The sequence below is a fragment of the Triticum urartu genome, unplaced genomic scaffold (genome assembly GCF_056163025.1).
Source record: "Triticum urartu cultivar PI428250 unplaced genomic scaffold, HENAU_Tu73 scaffold1536, whole genome shotgun sequence".
NCBI lineage: Eukaryota > Viridiplantae > Streptophyta > Magnoliopsida > Poales > Poaceae > Triticum > Triticum urartu.
In genome coordinates this window covers 5746-10679 of record NW_028259998.1, presented here as the reverse complement: position 1 = coordinate 10679, position 4934 = coordinate 5746, and the positions used below count along the sequence as shown (strand labels likewise).

General features: G+C 40.3%; 1 non-coding gene across 1 annotated transcript; it reads right to left on the bottom strand.

Annotated features, from left to right (window-relative positions):
• Positions 1–532: 532 nt before the first annotated feature.
• TRNAR-UCU (transfer RNA arginine (anticodon UCU)) lies at positions 533–604 on the bottom strand. The gene has a single exon. It is a non-coding gene; the product is annotated as a tRNA-Arg (tRNA).
• Positions 605–4934: the final 4330 nt, after the last annotated feature.

The following is a 4934-nucleotide window of genomic DNA, read 5'->3' as shown; positions in this document are numbered from 1 at the left end:
TAAAGCCATGAAACAAGTAGCTGGCAAATCAAAATTGGAACTAGCGCAATTCGCAGAGTTACAAGCCTTTGCACAATTCGCCTCTGCTCTCGATAAAACAAGTCAGAATCAATTGGCAAGGGGTCGACGATTAAGGGAATTGCTTAAACAATCCCAGGCAAATCCTCTCCCAGTGGAAGAGCAGATAGCTACTATTTATACCGGAACAAGAGGATATCTTGATTCGTTAGAAATTGAACAGGTAAATAAATTTCTGGATGAGTTACGTAAACATCTAAAAGATACTAAACCTCAATTCCAAGAAATTATATCTTCTAGCAAGACATTCACCGAGCAAGCGGAAATCCTTTTGAAGGAAGCTATTCAGGAACAGCTGGAACGGTTTTCTCTTCAGTAACAAATAAATTTTGCATGTCTACTCTTGTTAGTAGAATAGGAATCGTTGAGAAAGCTTTTTCATTTGAATCATGCAAAAAAGTTTTCTTTGTTTTTAGTTTAGTATAGTTATTTAAAGAATAGATAGAAATAAGATTGCGTCCAATAGGATTTGAACCTATACCAAAGGTTTAGAAGACCTCTGTCCTATCCATTAGACAATGGACGCTTTTCTTTCATATTTTATTCTTTCTTTTATTTTTTTGCTTCTTCCGAGAAAAAACTGTTAGACCAAAACTCTTTTAGGAAATCAAAAAATCCAGATACAAATGCATGATGTATATATTATATCATGCATATATCATAAAGAAGGAGTATGGAGGCGGTAGTGGGAATCGAACCCGCAACCCCAAGGTTATGAGCCTTATGAGCTACCAAACTGCTCTATACTCTTAAACTAAAGAGGGGTAACTAGTGGATAAAAGAGGGTTGGATACGCCCCTCTACCAATATCTATACAAATAGAATAGTCCATTTATACAGAATGGTAAAGAGGGCTCCTCTATGATTATCAATTCCAGAAATCCATACAAATACGAAAGGGTATTTTATCCTTACCAACTGGATCTTGTTGCACCCGGTAACAAACATTCATAAACCATTTCTCGAAGTACGTGTCCGGATAGCCCAAAATGTCGATAGTTAGCTCTAGGTCTTCCGGTCAAAAAACAACGTCGATGAAGGCGTGTAGGTGCACTATTACGCGGTAGGGATTGCAATTTTTCTCGCATTTTCGTTTTTTCACTCAAACTCAAGGGAGAAACTTTGCTTCTTATCTTTTTTTTTAAAGATTGACGAATCAAATGATATTTCTGTTCTAATTTCTGCCGCTTCTTCTCCCTCTGAATCAAACTTTTTTTTGCCATAATGTGTCGTTGCTATTATTACCAAGTATACGGTTCTAATCCTAGATGGAAAAATAAATAGAAAAAGAAATCTAAAAAGGCAGATCCTCCCTCTCTATCAAGAGTAATGAACTAGGTGCTGATACAGTACAAAAAAACAAACTAAATTAACCAAACTTGCCTGATGTTGAGGCAATCAAGAAAGCTGCATAAGTGAATATATAACCCACGGAAAAGTGAGCTAATCCAACCAATCTTGCTTGCACAATGGAAAGAGCCACGGGCTTATCTCTCCAGCGAATTAAATTAGCTAAAGGTGTGCGTTCATGAGCCCATGCTAAAGTCTCAATTAATTCCTGCCAATACCCCCGCCAGGAAATTAAGAACATAAATCCAGTAGCCCAAACAAGATGTCCAAATAAGAACATCCACGCCCATACCGATAAACTATTCATCCCAAAAGGATTATATCCATTGATAAGTTGTGAAGAGTTTAACCATAGGTAATCTCTTAACCATCCCATCAAATAAGTGGAGGATTCATTAAATTGTGAAACGTTGCCCTGCCATAATGTGATATGTTTCCAATGCCAATAAAAAGTAACCCACCCAATGGTATTTAACATCCAGAAAACTGCCAAATAAAATGCGTCCCAAGCAGAAATATCACAAGTACCCGCCGCGCCCTGGGCCGTCACAAGGAAAACTATATCCAAAATCCTTTTTATCTGGCATTAATTTGGAACCGCGTGCATCTAAAGCGCCCTTTACTAAAATCAATGTAGTTGTATGCAAACCTAGAGCAATAGCATGATGAACCAAGAAATCCCCAGGTCCTATTGTTAAGAAAAGCGAATTACTATTCTCATTAACAGCATTCAACCATCCGGGCAACCATAGGCTTCGACCCGCATTGAAAGCGGGGCCATTCGTTGAAGATAAGAGTATATCGAACCCATATGTCGTCTTGCCATGAGCAGATTGTATCCATTGGGCAAATATAGGTTCGATCAAGATTTGCTTTTCTGGAGTACCAAAAGCAAGCATGACGTCGTTATGAACATAAAGGCCCAAGGTATGGAATCCTAGAAAGAGGCTAGCCCAACTTAAATGAGATATGATAGCTTCTTTATGGTCTAACATTCTTGCCAATACATTATCCTCATTCTGTTCCGGATTGTAATCCCTAATGAAAAAAATAGCTCCATGAGCAAAAGCCCCTGTCATGATGAACCCTGCAATATATTGGTGATGAGTATATAAAGCAGCTTGAGTAGTAAAGTCTTGTGCTATGAATGCATAAGGAGGTAAAGAGTACATATGTTGAGCTACTAAGGAAGTAATAACCCCTAAAGAAGCTAGAGCAAGACCTAACTGAAAATGAATCGAATTGTTGATTGTGTCATAAAGGCCCTTATGCCCACGCCCTAATCGACCCCCCGGAGGAGTATGCGCTTCTAAAAGATCTTTAATACTGTGCCCAATTCCGAAGTTAGTTCGATACATGTGACCGGCAATGAGAAAAATAAATGCAATAGCTAAATGATGGTGAGCCATATCGGTCAGCCACAAACTTTGTGTTTGTGGATGGAATCCCCCAAGAAGAGTTAGAATGGCAGTTCCCGCTCCTTGAGCGGTACCAAATAAATGATTACTCGAATCAGGGTTTTGGGCATAAAGATTCCATTGACCCGTCAAAAGGGGTCCCAACCCCTGGGGATAGGGTAATACATCTAAGAAATTATTCCATCGAACGTACTCCCCCCTGGATGCGGGAATAGCAACATGAACTAAATGTCCTGTCCAAGCCAAAGAACTTACCCCGAAAAGTCCTGACAAATGATGATTGAGACGAGATTCCGCGTTTTTGAACCACGAAAGGCTTGGTTTCCATTTGGGTTGTAGATGTAACCAACCCGCTATTAAGGACAGCGTAGAAAGAAATAATAGAAAAAGAGCTCCAGTATAAAGATCCTCATTGGTGCGTAATCCTATTGTATACCACCACTGATAAACTCCAGAATAAGCAATATTCACTGGACCAGCAGCACCTCCTCGAGTAAAGGCTTCCACAGCGGGTTGACCAAAATGAGGATCCCAAATCGCATGAGCAATAGGTCTTACGTGTAAAGGATCCTGTATCCATGATTCAAAATTTCCTTGCCAAGCTACATGAAACAGATTTCCGGACGTCCATAGAAAGATTATTGCTAATTGCCCAAAGTGAGAAGCAAAAATGTTCTGATAAAGACGTTCTTCAGTAATATCATCATGACTTTCGAAATCATGTGCGGTAGCAATACCAAACCAAATACGACGAGTAGTGGGGTCCTGAGCTAAGCCTTGGCTAAACCTGGGAAATCTTAATTCCATAATGCCTTTCAAATCCTCCTAGCCACTATCCTACTGCAATAATTCTCGCTAAGAAGAATGCCCATGTCGTGGCAATTCCACCCAGAAGGTAATGGGTTACTCCTACAGCGCGTCCTTGTATAATGCTCAAGGCTCTAGGCTGAGTAGCAGGAGCAACTTTTAATTTGTTATGAGCCCAAACGATAGATTCAATGAGTTCTTGCCAATAACCACGGCCGCTGAATAAAAACATTAAACTGAAGGCCCAGACAAAATGAGCACCTAAGAAAAAAAGACCATATGCAGATAATGAAGAACCATAAGACTGAATGACTTGCGATGCCTGTGCCCACAAGAAATCTCGAAGCCACCCATTAATCGTAATGGAACTCTGTGCAAAGTTTCCCCCTGTAATATGAGTTACCACCCCTTGATCACTTATAGTACCCCAAACATCCGACTGCATTTTCCAACTGAAATGGAAAATGACTACCGAAATTGCATTGTACATCCAGAATAAACCTAAGAAAACATGATCCCAGGCGGATACTTGACATGTTCCCCCTCGGCCAGGCCCATCGCAAGGAAAGCGAAAACCTAGATTTGCTTTATCGGGTATCAAACGGGAACTCCGAGCAAATAAAACACCTTTCAAAAGTATTAATACAGTCACATGTATGGTAAATGCATGAATGTGATGGACTAAAAAATCTGCGGTTCCTAATGGAATAGGTAACAAAGCCACTTTGCCACCTACTGCTACTAACTCGCCGCCTCCCCACGTTAAGCTAGTACTTGTTGTTGCACCAGGAGCTGTTACGCCAGGCGCAGTAGCATGGATATTTTGTACCCATTGAGCAAAGATAGGTTGTAATTGTATGGCAGTATCCGAAAACATATCTTGTGGACGGCCTAAAGCACTCATGGTATCATTATGAATGTACAAGCCAAAACTGTGAAAACCTAGAAATATACATACCCAGTTAAGGTGGGATATGATTGCATCGCGGTGTCTAAGGACGCGATCTAATAGATCGTTGTATCGAGTAGTTGGATCATAGTCTCTTACCATAAAAATTGCTGCATGTGCAGCAGCACCGACTATTAGAAATCCGCCAATCCACATGTGGTGTGTGAACAAGGAAAGTTGTGTACCATAGTCAGTAGCTAGGTATGGATAGGGAGGCATAGAATACATATGATGAGCTACAACAATGGTTGTAGAGCCTAGCATAGCTAGGTTAAGAGATAATTGAGCATGCCATGACGTTGTTAAGATTTCATAAAGACCCTTATGGCCTT